The 18,079-nt window shown below is 40.2% G+C and overlaps 1 long non-coding RNA gene across 1 annotated transcript in view; it reads right to left on the bottom strand.

Moving 5' to 3' along the window:
• Positions 1-18,079, bottom strand: part of LOC139360955 (uncharacterized) — a 266,593-nt gene that overhangs the window by 759 nt on the left and 247,755 nt on the right. The gene's annotated exons all lie outside the window — the stretch shown is intronic.

The raw sequence follows: 18,079 nt of genomic DNA, 5'->3' as shown, positions 1-18,079 counted from the left end.
GAAAAAGAAGAACAGCACTGAACAAGTCACATTTACTGATTTCAAAACTTGCTTACAAAGTTACAATCATTGAAATAGTGGTTCTGGAATAAGAATGGTCACATAGAGTAGCATAGTAGAGCGGAAAGCAAGAAACAAACCCTTAATATACCAACTGGCTTTCAACACGTTTCCAAGATCATTCAAGGGCGAAAAACAAAAAGAATGAAGCCACACTCCTACCACGTTATATGAAGAAACTAACTCAAAGTACTTCAGCATTGAAATAAGTAAACCATGAAACTCACAGAAGAAAACAAAGGGATAAACTTCACGACCCTGCATTTAGAAACTGTATTTTGGATAAGTCACCAAAAGTACAAGGCACAAACAGAAAAACAGATACTTAAGATTTTTTTTTTTTTAAACTGTTCTTTAAAAACAGGTTAAGAGATGTGAAAAGGCAACCAACAGAAGGGGAGAAAATATTTGCATAACTTATATCCAATAAAGGTCTAGTATCTAAAATAATTTTTTTTTTAATTCAACAACATAAAACCTAAATAACACATGGGCAAAAGATGTGAATAGACATTCCTCCAAAAAAGACATACAAATGACCAACATGTTATGGACATAAAAAGATATCCAACATTATTACTCATTAAGGAAATGCAAATCAAAACAACTGGATAGCATATCACATCTACTAGGATTGCTATATTTTTTTGAACTGGTAATAGTGGGGAACTGAAGAAATTGGAACTGTTTCATAGTTTTGGTGGGAATAGAAAATGGTGTAGCCTCTGTAGAAAAGTTTGGTAGATCCTCAATATATTAAATATGAAAAAGGCATAAAACCCATAATTACTTTCATGAATAAACATCAAAGAACTCAAAAGAGGAATTGAAATATATAATCATACATGAATATTTGCAGCAGCATTTTTCAAATAGCCCCAGTGTGGAAACATCCAAACATTCACCTTGATGAATGGATAAACAAAATGTGTTATATCCCTACTATGGAATGGTATCAAATTATAAAAAGCAGTGAAATACTAATAAATGCTATAGCTCTGAAAAAACTATGCCAAATGAACCAGGCATAGTGCATCATGCCTGTAATTCCAGCGACTCAGCAGGCTAAGATGGTAAGAAGGAAGGGCACATTCAATGGGCTCTCTGTGGCTCTCTCTGCCCACATAGCTGGTAGATCTCCTTACAGGCTTTCCTCAGCTCATGATGGTAGTCACTTTTGGTATGTCATGTCTGGAACAACAACGTTGGATCTACAGGGCTGTCTTATTGCCTTTTTTTTTTTCTTTTTTATTATACTTTAAGTTCTAGGGTACATGTGCACAACGTGCTGGTTTGTTACATATGTATACACATGCCATGTTGGTGTGCTGCACCCATTAACTCGTCATTTACATTAGGTGTATCTCCTAATGCTATCCCTCCCCCCTTTCCCACCCCACAACAGGCCCTGGTGTGTGATGTTCCCCTTCCTGTGTCCAAGTGATCTCATTGTTCAATTCCCACCTATGAGTGAGAACATACAGTGTTTGGTTTTCTGCTCTTGCGATAGTTTGCTGAGAATGATGGTTTCCAGTTGCATCCACATCCCTACAAAGGACATGAACTCATCATTTTTTATGGCTGCATAGTATTGCATGGTGTATATGTGCCACATTTTCTTAATCCAGTCTGTCACTGATGGACATTTGGGTTGGTTCCAAATCTCTGTTCTTGCAAATAGTGCTGCAATAAACATACATGTGCATGTGTCTTTATGGCAGCATGATTTATAATCCTTTGGGTACATACCCAGTAATGGGATGGCTGCGTCAAATGGTATTTCTAGTTCTAGATCCTTGAGGAATCGCCACACTGTCTTCCACAATGGTTGAACTAGTTTGCAGTCCCACCAACAGTGTAAAAGTGTTCCTATTTCTCCACATCCTCTCCAGCACCTGTTGTTTCCTGACTTTTTAATGATTGCCATTCTAACTGGTGGGAGATGGTATCTCATTGTGGTTTTGATTTACATTTCTCTGATGGCTAGTGATGATGAGCATTTTTTCATGTGTCTGTTGACTGCATAAATGTCTTCTTTTGAGAAGTGTCTGTTCATATCCTTTGCCCACTTTTTGATGGGGTTGTTTTTTTTCTGGTAAATTTGTTTGAGTTCTTTGTAGGTTCTGGATAGTAGCCCTTTGTCAGATGAGTGGATTGCAAAAATTTGTTTCCCATTCTGTAGGTTGCCTGTTCACTCTGATGGTAGTTTATTTTGCTGTGCAGAAGCTCTTTAGTTTAATTAGAACCCATTTGTCAATTTTGGCTTTTGTTGCCATTGCTTATGGTGTTTTAGACATGAAGTCCTTGCCCATGCCTATGGCCTGAAGGGTATTGCCTAGGTTTTCTTCTAGGGTTTTCATGGTTTTAGGTCTAATATTTAAGTCTTTAATCCATCTTGAATTAATTTTTGTATAAGGTGTAAGGAAGGGATCCAGTTTCAGCTTTCTACATATGATTAGCCAGTTTTCCCAGCACCATTTATTAAATAGGGAATCCTTTCCACATTTCTTGTTTTTGTCAGGTTTGTCAAAGATCAGATGGCTATAGATGTGTAGTATTATTTCTGAGGGCTCTGTTCTGTTCCATTGGTCTATATCTCTGTTTTGGTACCAGTACCATGCTGTTTTGATTACTGTAGCCTTGTAGTATAGTTTGAAGTCAGGTAGCATGATACCTCCAGCTTTGTTCCTTTGGCTTAGGACTGTCTTGGCAATGTGGGCTGAATAGGTTCATGGCCAGCCCTGGAGCCCAGAAGAACCAGTCACAGTCAGTAGGTGATGACCCAGAGGGGAGAAAGGCCTGTGCCAGCCACACTCCCAAGAAATTCTTCCCAGGAGACAGATGCCGGGGTTGTCTGGAGTCAGGCCTGACAACCGGGGACCCAGACTGTTCCCCCCATAAAGTGGGGAGGGCCGACAACATCTCTAGCGCCTGCAGCCTCCCGGTGCAGGTAGGAGTCACAAAGATGCCACCCTCGCAACCCACAGAGGGAGAAGGAGCTCCAAGAGCCCAGCGATGGAGCAGTTGAGTGATCACATCCACATCTAGGAGCCTCCCCTCAGAACCAGAGCTCCCTTCAGAGCCTGGAGCAGGGGGCCGATAAGGCGTGGGCGGGAGCTGGCCACAGGGGAGCCTACCTCCCCCTGGGCCTGGTGCAGCAGGCTGCAGAGCTGCTGGTCCTGAAGCACCCCACTGGGCATCCTCCAACCTCTGCCGCATGTCGCATAGGCACAGGGCACCTCGTTTCAGCTGCCTCTGCCCCATAGGTATTTTCTCTAAGCATGTCCCAAGGATAAAAAACATAGCTGTGGGTAAACAGAAATGTAAATCTCCAGTTCAATATAAGGATTAGGAACAGCAAATTGTTTTTTTCTTTGATTATGACTACACATTTTTGAAGAATGTAGAGTATCTATATGAGACTGGTAGAATTTAAAATATGTATGATGTTTCTGAAGTGTTATTGACAGCATATATTAAATGCGTAAGAATGTACATTTTCTTTGCTTTTGAAATTTAATCTTTAACCTGCATCTGAAAGACACTGTAGTTGTGCAAATAACATAATATAATTAATTCAAACAAGGCCAACCCATAAAATGTAGCCACTGTAAAAACTTGGGAAAAATACATTGACATGGAAACATCGTAATTATTAACTGAACAAAGAAAAAAATGTTAAAACCTTAAATGCCTTTAAAAAAAGTATATACTCATCCTCAGAGTTTCAAAAACTTTGTTCCTGGCCAGCCACAGTGGCTCACACCTATAATGCCAGCATTTTGGGAGGCCAAGGTTGGTGGATAAGTGAGGTCAAGAGTTCTAGACCAACCTGGCCAACTCCATATTTACTAAAAATACAAAAATTAGCCAGATGGGGTGGTACATTCCTGTAATCCCTGCTACTTGGGAGGCTGAGGCAGGAGAATCACTTGAACTAAGGAACTGGAGTTTGCAGTGAGCTGACATTGTGCCACTGCACTTCACCATGAGCCACAGAGTGAGATTAGACCCAGTCTCAAACAAACAAACAAACAAACAAACAAACCAAAAAGTTCTGTAGCAGATTTTTGTATTATAATTATCACTTAGTGGCCACTTTAAGTACAACTATCACATGGAAAAGTAGTGTATTTTCTCCTCCACCAAAAGGAATACTTGCTTAAGAAAGTCAGAAACCACTATCATCATATTCTGTTTTTAAGAATTAGCCTTTCTGCTAAAATTTCTTTACAACCCCAAAATCATTACTGAGGGCACTTTTGTGGTCATTTATGGTTGTATGCAGGGCTGTGAAAAATGTACGTCATCCCAAGGGCATATGTGTTGGAACAAGGCAACACTCTACCTCCTGTTTCAACATTCATAGTGAATGCTATTCATTCAGTACGAATGAACTAATATAAACAAGATAATAAACTGTTATAAACAAGATAACCTTTTACAGTCTATTTAAAACCACATTTTCTTTGCATTTTCGTGAGTTTGTTGTTGCTGTTGGTGGTAGTGATTCTGTTATCTGAGGTGGCCTCCAAGTGTCATGCTTTAGTGTTATCTAGCATTTCTAATCTTTATTTTTTTATTTTATATTTTTAACCTATATTTTATTTTTTTTTAAGAAGGAGGGAACGGAGAGAAATGGAGAGAGAAATTTGTAGGAAGAAAAGCGTTAATATCAGTAAGGCTATGATTTGCTTTATGGATAAAATACATGCGTCAGATAAGTTTCATTCTAAACATAAGTTACAGTGTTGCTGGCTGTGAATTCAATGATAATGAATCAACAATATCTATTGAATAAAATGTCTTTAAACATAAAGTTATATACTAATTGGCTGATGAAAATATTGAGACCAGGGGGCTTGCAGAAACCCAACCCTGTATTTCCCCAAAGAGTAATAATGAAGTATTTGGTAATTCACTGTTTAAAATTAGTTTATAGAACCAAGTACTGTCAATAAAGAGTATGAACTAGAACCAAGTACTATGACTGTATCAACTGTAGTTATATTGGTAACATTATGACATTAGATATGTTTTTCAAAAGTTACATTGAAGTAAACCAGGAGAAAAAAATCTTGCCTTTGAACAAATATTACCTTGAAAATTACTTAAAATACTATCTTTTAAGGTTTGTAGAAATAATTCCCAGAGCAAATGTAGACACTGTATTAGTTTACAGGTCACAGACCTATTTACAGTGAAGTGTTCAAAGTGTTCATCTTTCCGAAGTGTTTCGAATAAAAGGAGACAGGGACAGTGTTGAACTGTTATTGTCACCATGATAAAGCTCCAGGCAAAATGAATGACATTCACAAATACTTTCTGAAAAATTCAGTATTCATTTTGTCTGTGTACTCTGAGTTGAATTATTCTAGAATTATTCTATTTTTCCTCACAATCACTCAAATGCGTAAAACTTTGTGCTTTTTTTTTTTTTTTTTTTTTTTTTTTTTGAGACGGAGTCTCGCTCTGTCGCCCAGGCTGGAGTGCAGTGGCCGGATCTCAGCTCACTGCAAGCTCCACCTCCTGGGTTTACGCCATTCTCCTGCCTCAGCCTCCTGAGTAGCTGGGACTACAGGCGCCCGCCACCGCGCCCGGCTAGTTTTTTGTATTTTTTTAGTAGAGACGGGGTTTCACCGTGGTCTCGATCTCCTGACCTTGTGATCCGCCCTCCTCGGCCTCCCAAAGTGCTGGGATTACAGGCGTGAGCCACCGCGCCCGGCAACTTTGTGCTTTTTAATGTGTCTCTAGGTTTCAGTTAAAACAAAAACTCTATAGGAGTTAATTCAATTTAAAAAAGAAACAGAGAAGAAAAGAAAGGAAGAAAAGAGAAACAAAACAACTATCTTGGCTTTCATGTTCAATCATTTGAAGTTTCTACAATGATAGTGATGATACAATTTCTGTTCCATAAATGTAAACTGTAACCAGCACTCATGAAAACCAGCACAACCCTCAGCATGTTTCACTTTTTATCAGTGATTCTCACATGCTGTGGTTGTGGCTTTGGTAACAGCTGGGGAAAATAGCTTTTCAAATAAGAGACTCACTCCTAGTAGTAGGAAAAACCAATATTGTCAATTCCAGTATCTATATCTATCAGGGGACAACGTCCATTTTTAAACAGGAAAGTAAAGAATGCCTTCTTTATGGGAGCCCAGCCTTTACAGCTTTCATTTGGTGGTGGAGTCTCAACTCAGGATCAGTATGATTCTGTGTGAAATTCAGCATCCCTGCCTGCATGACCTTATTTTCTAAGCCAGTAAACCTACTCAGGAAATGGTGTGACCTGGCAGCACAGATGCATGGCATACATATACACAGAGCAGCCAAGCCTCCAGAAGTATTGCCAGTAAATGCAGCTGTTATGCAGGGCACATAGACCTTTTCTTCTGGGTAGACAAAGTGCTGCCTGCTTGCCCCCTCCCATCCTCAATAAGCAACCCCCAGCCAGCATGTTGGTGGCTGTCATACTTAAAAGCCCATTCTGTGCAAGTCTGTGATAATGCTGCAACTATCAGCAGACCTCCAAAATACTGTCCTATTTTCACTGATCACACCAGCTTGGGTCTCCCCAACTTGGGGTTCTCAACTTTGCATTACATGATTAGAAGGTTTTCCAGAAGTTCTGATGCTCAGGTCTCACCTGTGACCAATGGCAAATCTCTGGGATGAGACTTGGGCACCCGTATCTATTGAATTCCCTGATGTGATCTGACTTCAGGATGCCACTATGACTAAGAATCACTGAGCATCTCCAACGTTCACCTACAGGTTGGAACTTCACATGTGGGTGAGTGAGAACACACTGTCTTTACATGAAGAGACTCCAGGGCTGCCGCCCAGCCTCTGGCCCAGTGACTTGGCTACCCCACAGGGCTCCAAAACACTCAGACACCTTACTTCATCACCTCAACCCATTCAAGAGAGGCCTTGGTTCTACTTGTACCTTAGGCTGAGGTAGAAATGCTTCCTGCCAATGAGTTGGTGCATATGCAACACTGAAAATCTGGGGGAGAAATGAATTAGAATTCCTGAAGAAATCCCAGAATTAAATATGCATGGGAAAATGACCATTGGAGGATGACTGTACAACACTGATGTCATTACCACACACCTATGAAGTTCATGGATTGGTATTATTTGTGAGAGTAGGTGACAAAGGAATTCCAACTCACTCTGCAAACATGCTGGCTTCGTGCACCAGGCAAAAAGGTCTGGGAAGAGGCAATTGTGCTGCTCCGAACAAAAGGTGACTCTTGTGTCCAGTGGCTGGGCCATGTCTGCAGAAGTTTCAATGCTTCTTACTTAGAGTCCAATACAAATATAACTACTCTTTCTAAAAATCTAATCTGATATTGCATTGAAAGCTGCTCCTCTTCCAAATATCTCCACTTTCCATTAGCTCATATGAAAGAAACACATCCTGGAGCCATCCATATCCTTCTTTTCATACCCCATATCTGGTCCAAGAGAAATCCTGGAACCTTGATTTTCAAAATTAGGTGGATTTTTGACCATTTGTCACTTATTCTTCATCTGAGTCACCAGTGTCCTTTGTGCAAAAGCTTTTTCGTTCATCTCCCTGATTTCACATCTACCTTCCTCTTCGATTTGTTCTCAAAAATGTGACCAGGAAGATCCTGATAGAAGTTAAGTCAGATCATTTCACTCCTGGGGTCAAAATCATTCACAAGCTTCTTATGGCTCTCAGTACAAAGTCAGAGTCCTGGGTGTACCGAACATAATCTGGCCTATTTCTTTCTCTTCTCTCTCTCTTCTATTTCTCATTCTCTGATTACAAACCCCCTCCTCCCATCCACACTGGACTCCTTGCTATTCTCTCACCACATCAACTACCCCTCCTTACTTGTTCAGTGCCCCAGCACTTGCTGTTTGCTATGCCTGAATTTTCTTCCCCAGGCATGCTTCCTTTCGTAAGTCCTCTTAGAGTTCACTATCTTAGTAAGACTTTCGAATGTGAAGATCGCTTTTAAAAATCTAAACTCTGTTGACCTACAGTATATTTTCATGTGTCCATTAGTGATCTAATCTTTAAGTAAAAATGAAGATTAAAGTAAGATCAGCAAAACTTAAACAGTGACATATAAAAATATAGACTGGCTTTATTTTCCTATTAAATTAGTACTTCCAAATGAGAGAAACACCTGAAGCCTAGCCAAATTGTTAAGGAGATGAAAATCCAAGCCATTATTTTTACACTTTTTTCAGGGTTTTCTGTTTTTCCACATTGTCATGGTGTTATGAATTTCATAGTTATTCAGGTTTATTTTTCATAAAGAAAAATTGAAAATTTTTGTGTTACTTCAGAATTAGTTGCTGTCTGTTTTTAAAAAGTGAAAGAATCTTTATGTTTCGAGACATAGAATGGACCACAGAGACCTTTGATGACTTCACTCTTCAAGGTGATACATTAGTTTTATGGTGGCAAATGTTTTACAATGTATATCAAAACATCAGATGGTACACCTTAAGTATACTTACTTCTTATTTGTCAATTATGCCTCATAAAGATAGAAAAATTTATTTTTAAATTTACATGCCCTAAAATCTGCTTTTGATGGTACACAATTCTTTGGGTTTGCAAAATTCATAGATTCATGTATCCAACACCACAATAATAACACGGAGAATTTCCAACATCTCCTAAAATTTTCTTCTGCTCCTACTTTTTATTCAACCTCTGTTTTTGTCCCAGTCCTTAGCAACCTCTAGTCTGTTTTCCATTCCTCCAATTCTGCATTTTCCCAGAACCTTTCCCAGAAAGACATGGATCTTTTCCCAGATTCGTATACATGGAATCATGCACTATTGAGATTTCTGAGACTGATTGCTTTCACTTAGCATTATGCCTTTGAGATCCACTCAGTTTGATGTGTGTGTCAATTGTTTGTTCCTTTTTATAGCTGCATAATGTTTGATTGTATGGATGCATAATATGCATTGCATGGATGTTCTGTACTTAAAGAACATTTGGGTTGCTTCTAGCTTTTGGAGACTAAGAGTAAACCTAGTATAAATGTTTATGTACCAGTTTTCGTGTAAATGTAAGTTTTTATTTCTCTTGGATAAATGCCCAGGAGTGGTATTGCTGGTTTACAAGGTATTGGTTAAATCTATGTTTAACTTTATGAGAAACTGCCAAACTATTTTGTAAAGTGGTTGAACAATTTTGCATTTTGTTTACCAGCAATATGTTAGAGTTCTAGTTGCTACATATTCTTTCCAAGTTGATACTGTTAGGTTTTTAAATTAAAGTTTTAGCCATTCTAATAGCTGCACAGTGCTATCTCACTGTGGTTTTAGGAATTGCATACCCCTGCATTTTGTTGTTAATTTTGAGTTTTGAGATTTTAAAAAATATGCTCTGGATCATAAGTCCTTTGTCAGTTATGTGCTTTGCAATTATTTTCTCCCCATCTCTGTCGCTTGTTTTTTCTTAATGGCAGCACTCCCATCTTATCTAAGAATAAATTGATACATGAACAGCTTTTGTTGGCTCTGCTGTAAATTGATTGCATGTGAGATTGGTTAAGTCACTTAATTTATTCTGTGAATCTGTTTCTATTCCATAAAACAAGTGTTTAATGAGAACATTTCTGAGATTCTTTGCAGCTAGAATAATCAATGAGTCCAAAAGACTGGCCAAAGTTCACCCAGTTAATTAATAGCAGAGTTGGGCTGGAACTTAGCCTGCCTCTCACCTTGCTGTTTTGTTTGCAGTAGAATTATTCCCACTTTCTTAAATCTAATTTTTACAATTAGGTATTCCATTTATATGGCTCAAGATTTTAAAAATATCAAAGGATGAGCTGTTAAAAAAACCTCCCTGTGACCTAAACAAGCAGTGTATGTTTTGGAGCTTTTAAAAATATCTATGAACAAATTTTTATATGTGTTGTATATATGTGTGTTTTCTTCCTTTCCTTTTAAAAGTAAATTATACACTTTAAATTGCTGGAGGTTGGAGAGATGTTATAGCTTTCTTTTTATTTTTTATTTTTTGAGAGTCTAGCTCTGTCGCCCAGACCAGTGTGCAGTGGCGCAGTGGCAGGATCTCGGCTCACTTCAAGGTCTGCCTTCGGGGTTCACACCATTCTCCTGACTCAGCCTCCTGAGTAGCTGGGACTACAGGCGCCCACCACCAGGCCTGGCTTATTCTTTGTATTTTTAGTAGAGATGGGGTTTCACCATGTTAGCCAGAATGATCTTAATTTCCTGACCTCGTGATCCACCCGCCTGCACCTCCCAAAATGCTGGGATTACAGGAGTGAGCCACTGTGCCAGGCTGCTTTCTATTTTTAAACTTCTAATAGAAATTCGAAATAAATCTACACAGGGTTCTGTATTTTTCATTATTATGTTTATCACTAAGGATATTTGCATGGGACTAAAAAACATTTGTCTTTTCATTCCTATGAATTCTCTGTGTTGTTTTCAATCCTTTTTTCTCTATTGGATTGCTGACATTATAGCTATGAGTACTTATTTATTAGAAAAATTAACTTTATGATATTTCACAATTTTTTCCCAGTTTGCCATCTGCCTTTTGAGTTTGCTTAACGTGGTTTTGCTTGAAGAGTTCTCACATTTGCATGGTTGAATTCATCAGTCTGTTATCCTGCCTGGCATTTGGGTCACAGTGGAAAGAACTTTCCCTCCCAACTCTTTTTTTTTTTTGGAGACAGACTTTCGCTCCTGTTGCCCAGTTTGGAGTGCAGTTGCAGCAGTCTCAGCTCACTGCTACCTCTGCCTCCCGGGTTCAAGTGATTCTCCTGCCTCATTTCCCAAGTAGCTGGGATTACAGGCACCCACCATCACACCCAGCTAATTTTTTAAAATTTGGTAGAGACAAGGTTTCACCATGTTAGGCTGGCCTTGAACTCCCGACCTCAGTTGGTCCACCCACCTCAGTGTCCCAAAGTGCTGGGATCATAGGCATGCGCTGCCATGCCCAACCCCCTTCCTTCCTACTTTTAACAGAAGACTTATGCCATGGTTTCTTTCATTTATCACTTCATTGTACATATTATGTATTTAAATATCTGATCTATTTGGAAGTTATCTTGGCATAAGGTGTGAGGCATAGAAATGTTGATGGCTGTTGTGATACCTGGATTCTTGTCTTCTTTGTTTAAAATAATGTAAACAAGAGACATACAGCAAAATGCAGCATAGAGTAATTCATTGTAAAATTAAAAGAATATTTGAAAGTTAACTGCAGAATAGACAGTACCTCTGAGAGAGTAGATTCAGGGCGGGCAGCTCATTGGGGTGAGACAGCATTGATTATTGCTGGAGAAACTCCCTGTATAGGAGCCTTCCATGATTATTCATAAGGTGGTGGGAGAGGTGTTGCTAGTAAGTATGTTCTGGGTGGTCCTTTGGGTGTACATGTGCAGTAGCTGTACATGCTTGTTCATATGTCACATGTCTCATTAGCAACTTAAATCTCCACCTATGGGGGGTTATTTTACTGTTAAAGTGAGCAGAGTATCAGTTTGAGGACTTTCAGGATAGGTAATATCAAAATGTGCATGCTCTCTAGGAGGGAACATTCCTATGAAGACAGATCTGCTTAAATGAGCTCTATTGCAATGCAAAAACTAAGGCTTATTGTGTTGGCTGCATGGTCACCACGTTGCTGCATCCTGAGAACATAGCCATTTCCTTGACTATCTATCCTGTCTCAATCTCCATTAGGATATTTGAGGGCTGGTAATCATATGGGAGATTAAGGAGTCAGGTCATTTATTTTGTAGCTGCTACCTGCTGAGTGGGGCCTTTTCCCTGCCTATCTGCCTTAAGTCTCTTTCTGCCTGATCTAATGGGGGTACAAATCATGTTGTTCATGGAACCAGTAGGTTCTGTAAAAGGGGCTTTTCTATTTTTTGGCCTATAAGCAAAAGGTTTTGTGCAGCTAAGTTCACAGCAGTTCTTGAGTCCACTAATAGATGGTAAAATTGGATGATAATGTAAAATTATTTAACTAAAGTCTCTCTTTTAGGGCCCGAACACAAGGTACAGTTATCTTTTGATTGGGTGTGTTGATGGTCCCCAGAGGATGTATTCAGATAAGGTGTATAAAGGTTTCCTGTGTGAGGACAGCCCCTGCAAATGTTAGAGGTTCTAGTTTTGTTGAAAAGAAATAGAGGCTTAGCTGGGCAGGGGGCATGATAGAACAGGCAATTGGCTGCATGGATGAGCTGTCCATTTATTAGCTTACTTCCTGCAGAGGTGTTGACTAAGACAGGAGACCCAGTGACAAAAGTTCAGCTATACTGACTCTCTTGGAGTTCCCCTATAAAATTGATAGAACTGGCATGATTGCTGAAAAGACCGAAGGGGAATCACTCTGGCTAAAACATAATGTATGAGAGTGTTTTTCTATTTGTGACATTTGAATTACTGTTGCTACCTAAGAGAGAGAACTTAAAGACTTATGACATGATCCAATATCATCCTTGTATGGGCTGTTGGGCTTGATACTGCCATCCCGTGTACCAGTGAGTTTGTCCTTGGACATGTGCTGGGATGCTAGGGCTAGTCTTCTAAGGGCTCTGGTCTGGCATACTCCCAACTTTTAGTGGTTATACAAAGCCAACAAGGTTAAGTTTAATAGACTGGCAGTATGGTTAATTACTTTCCTGCCAGAAAGGCCAACATCTGTAAAAGCCATTAGAGGTTGACAGGCAAGTTTCAAGAAAATTAGGATGTTACTTATCTTCCAGAGTGGCTCCATTTAGGGTTGATTTCTAGAATAGAAGCTTTAGATTCTTTGTGTACTTGCAGGTGTAATCAGCAGTTTCCTGTGGTGTTTTCTTTTTGTTGTTGTTGTTGTTGTTGTTTTAGATGGAGTTTCCCTCTGTTACCCAGTCTGGAGTACAGTGGTGTGATCTCAGCTCACTGTAAGCTCTGTCTCCCGGGTTCATGCCATTCTCCCACCTCAGCCTCCCGAGTAGCTGGGACTACAGGTGCCCGCTGCCACACCTGGCTAATTTTTTGTATTTTTAGTAGAGACGGGGTTTCACCGTGTTAGCCAGGATGGTCTCGATCTCCTGACCTCATGATCCGCCCTTCTCGGCCTCCCAAAGTGGTGGGATTACAGGCTTGAGCCACTGCACGCCTGTGGTTTTATAAAGATACATTGCAGTTTAATTCTGGTTATGTGGACCTAACTAGCTGTTACTTGAAGCTTTACATCTGTTGGGCTGGCTAGTAGTGCTTGGTAAGGTCCTACCATTTAGGAAGAAGTTGATCTGCGGGGGTGACTTCCTTCCAAGTTTTTATAGGACCCAGTTTCGAGACAGGATTTTGGGATCACCCTTCATTTACCCATGTGAGAGCAACATTATATTGTCATATTCCTGAATGGCCTGGCTTAGATTTTGAACATATCTTCTAATAGAGTGAGTTTCTGTTTAAATTAACAGGTTAACTAGGTTTTGTCTTCCCTTTGGGTGCTGCTCATATTCTCCTCAAGGCTATAAGCAACAGAGTGTACCAACTCAGAAATTTCCTGACACAATTTTGCCAGAGTCTGTTTTAAAGTTTCACTGGTTCTTTCAACCTTGGTGGAGCATTGCGGCCTGCACGAGGAGTGGAGATGATATTTAATTCCCAAAGCTCAAGCTACCTATTGGGTTATAGTTGCAACAATAGTAGGGCCATCATCACTCTGTAAGAAGTAGGAAGGCCAAAATGATAATACGTGAAAGTCACTTCTGTAGCGTTCTCAGTTCTGGTGGGGAAAGCTTGCACCGTTTCAGTAAAGGTGTCTACAAAAACTAAAAGGTGTTTGAATTCCTAAAAGGAGGACATTTAGGTATGGACAATCTGCTAGTCCTCACCAGGATAGGTTTCTTGCCTCTGGATTGGGGTCAATAAAGGAGGGGTCATCTGTCTGTTTACCCTCAAGGTTATTTGAAGTCACAATAAAAAAACCCACTTTTTACTGTGGTTTCCAGGTCTTTACCTGTAAAAAGATGATCTATCCAGGTGGTCATGGCATCCCATCCCATATTGAAGGAAGTTTTTTGTTGTTGTTGTTTTATGATTTTCCACTGATCAGATTGAGAAAGCAAGAGCTTTTGACCTGTGAGCCACCTCTTCTCAGATATTAAGGTCCCCTGATTTTATTTTGCCCCTGCTTATTCTTCTATTGTATAGGATGGGTTTACATCAAGAGAATGGGCAGAGGGAAACAAAGCAAGTTCACCTGTGGTTTCTGTAGCTGCACTTCTGGCTTCCCTGTCAGCCCTTGCATTTCTCAATGCAACTGGAATGTCCTTTTCAGAAAGGGGTGTCTAAACATCTTTAATAGTGAATTGCTGCCACTTGCTTCTTACACACAGCCTCTAGAAGCTGCAGTACTTCTTTTCCATGTTTAATGAGGGAATTTCTTGCATTTAGGAGGTCCCATTCTTCCAAATAGCTGCATGTGTATGAAGGTCAAGGAAGGTATACAGGGTTTCAGTGTACATGTTAAGTGCCTTTCCCTGACCGAGAGCCAAGGGCCTGGGCAAATAGCTCTGCTTTTGTGCTCAGGTATCAGGTGGCAGTGCCTGGACTTCTGTTGTTTGGTGTAGACTAACCACAGTGTATCCTGCCCTTCTTTTTCCATTTTCCACAAAACTACTTCCATCAGTGACCCATTCAGCAGCAGGATTCTCAAGAGATGTATCTTTGAGATCTATGTGAATAAATCTAGTCTATGGTTTCAATACCGCAATGAGTTAGGGTCTCCAAGGAATTAACTGGCATGGGAGAAGCTGGATTAAGGGTGCTAAAAGTTTTTACAGTAACCTCAAGGGAGTCCAGCAGGAGCACCTGATATTGAAAGGAGTTAGCCAGCTTGCTTTAGAAGAACAGTAAGGGAAGGGTCCTGTGGAGAACCTCCAACCTGCCCCACAAGTGTTTACATCAGGTGTTTAGGGCTCATGTAAACAGTGGAGGGCTATTTTGAAAGCACTGGGGCAACAAATGAAAAATGAAAAAAAAAAGAAAAGAAAAAAGAAAAAGAAAGCCCTGGGGCAGCAGCATTCAGGCATGTATCTAAATGGTTTACATAAAATGGTTTAGACCTTAACCATTGTCAATATCCTGGAATTTGGGTTAACAAGGTATAAGGGTTAGCTGCTAAAGGATGAAGAGGAATTACTGTCTCATTCATGATTCTCAGGTCTTATACAAGTTGATATTCTCCAGTTGGCTTTATAACTGGTAGAATAGGAATATTACAAGATGATTGGCAGGGCACCAGTAAACAATGCTGCAAGAATTTAGAAATCAAGGACTCTAATCCTTTTCTTGCTTGTAATTTTAGGGGATATTGTTTTTTATTGGGTTACTTATTTGGATCCCATACTTTAATGAGCACAGGTTGAGCCTGAAGGGTTCTTCTAGGTACTCTGCCATACAGATGGCAGTAATGATTTGCTCTGAGATTGACTTAGGGAGGTGATCTGTGGGCCCATCAGTGAGCACCATTTGGGAAGGCCTGGTTCCTTTGAGTGATATGATGGCACCCATGATATTTAACAAATCTCTGCCTTAGAGCATGGTAGGACACTCAGGAATATGCAAAAATGAGTGTGACATTAACTGATCTGTATACTGACATGTGTATAAGGGAGTCAAATAGTAACAATGGGGTTGCCTATTGTTCCTATATATAGTACAATCTTTGGAGGCCAGTGATCCAGCATCAGAAAGTAAGAGACCCAGGTAAAGATGAAAAAATTAGTATTCTTGCTGGCCACACAAAAGTCACCTGGAGTTAGAGACTGGTGACTTCGTGATGTCCTTCTTAGTGCGGGGCATCTGGATCCCCAGGCCTTCCTTTTGAGTTAGCACCATCTTGAGGGAGCATGTCTCCTTTTCCCTTTCAGGATTGAGGACAATTCATTCCCCAGTGGCCATCCTATTTACACACTGGGCATGGCCCTGGGGTGGCTGGGTGCACTCTGGTTCCGTGCTATGACCGTTTATAATTTAAAGCAAGCAATAGCTATCATTTTAGCCTGGTCCTTATCTCACCTGTTCTCATGCTGAGCTTGGCTTTTCTTCTTAGCTAGATCACTGTTATTAAATACTTTAAAAGTCACTTCTATTAGTTGAGGCATAGGTGTTTCTTGCCCTAATTGTAATTTCTTAAGTTTTCTCCTGATATCTGAGGAATATTGGATAATGAAGTGTTGTCACAGTAAAACTTGGCCTTCAGCAGATGTAGGGTCTATGTTGGGCCTTTCAGAAGGCCTCCATCTCTGAAAGAGGGCCAGGTTTTAATTTTTACCCTGTGTGACTTCTTTGGCTTTCTCAAAATTAATGGGTTTTAAAATACATTGTCTCATCCCGGCCAGGAGCTATAAAACCATGTAGTACCTACTTTTTATTCTTCCAGACCTGTTATAATCCCATTGTGGGTCCTGGGAGGGACCAGCAATAGCTCTCACTTTGTGAGTGGAAGGGTGGTCAGTTGCCCTGGTACAGCAAGTAAAAGGACAATTTGTATCTCTTTCAAGTTTAAATCAAAGGAGAAGTTAGAGTCTGTGGGCTAAAACCCAGGAAGCCAAAAAGCCCCCAGAAGACCCTCTTTTATTAAGGGGAAAGGAATACAGACCCCATGGCCTAATACCAGGTCCAGATAGGGGTCTCAGGGGCCCACACTGTTCCTAGACCAAACTGAGGGTTGGGCTGCCATTTCTCACATCCCAATAAGGAGATGCAGATGAAGTGAGAAAGAAGAGAGTAAATGCAATGGGGTCCTCTGAGAACCATCTGAGTTTTTGATTGAATTGGATTGATCATTTATTGACAATGGAATATGTGCTCTATGGTCCCCTCTCCATTTGGGACCTGCTGTAAGGGGAGCAATTTTTCTGGCCCTGGATGGTATGAAGTCACACTGTAAGTAACTCCAGCTGGGCTACTCCCTATTGTACCTGGTGTAATGGTTAATAGTGAGTGTCAACCTGATTGGATTGAGGGATACAAAGTATTGGTCCTAGGTGTGTCTGAGAGGGTGTTGCCAAAGGAGATTAACGTTTGAGTCAGTGGGCTGGGAAAGCAGACCCACCCTCAATCTGGGTAGGCACCATCTAATCTGCTGCCAGCATAGTTAGAGTAAAAGTCAGGCAGAAAAAATGTGAAAAAAGAGATGGGCCTAGCCTCCCAACCTACATCTTTCACCTGTGTTGGACACTTCCTGTCCTCAAACATGGGACTCGGTTTACAGTTTTGGAACTCGGATTAGCTGTCCTTGCTCATCAGCCTATAGATGGCCTATTGTGGGATCTTGTGATAATGTGAATTAATAATAAACTCATCTTTATTTTTATATATATATATCTATTCTACTAGTTCTGTCCCTCTAGAGAACCCTGACTAATACAGCTGGTGAAAGAGGGAAGAGAAGAGAATAAGGAGGAGGTAAAACAGAATTAGATTCCACAAAAGACTCTGATAATACAGAGGATGTTGGAAACTCTAAAGGAGGTGTTGTGGCAGGGCAGGTCTCATTAATGCAGGCCTCCATAACAGCTGTTTCATTACTGACCAAGTGGTTAACTTAAACATTAAGAGCAAGTACCCTTATACAAAGTCTGGTTTGTAACAAAAAGCCCAGCAAGAGTTTTGCCTAGGCTTTTCCTGGGCCTTGAAACATGACAAGATAATGAAGGAATTCTTAACAGGACCCTTTTTAGGATTAAACAAGTTTTATTTAGGGTCTGAAGAAACCCCTGAGGCCTCCACAGACAAGTTTATTGGGGTCTAAAGGAACTCCCCAAACCTTTATGATTTAGCAGGAGATAAGATAAGGGTAATTACCCCAGCACTTGGACCCATTTGAATTAAGTAAATTTACTGAAATTCCAGAAGAAGGTCGTGAGGACTTAGATCTTAGTTATACATTTAAAAAGTTAACCACTTATATCCTTAGATGAATGCACACTTAATCTAGATATATAGTTATAAGGTATATAAGCTCTGGAAA

Source organism: Macaca nemestrina, chromosome Y (genome assembly GCF_043159975.1).
Source record: "Macaca nemestrina isolate mMacNem1 chromosome Y, mMacNem.hap1, whole genome shotgun sequence".
NCBI classification, from domain to species: Eukaryota; Metazoa; Chordata; class Mammalia; order Primates; family Cercopithecidae; genus Macaca; species Macaca nemestrina.
This window is presented reverse-complemented; position numbering and strand designations above follow the sequence as displayed.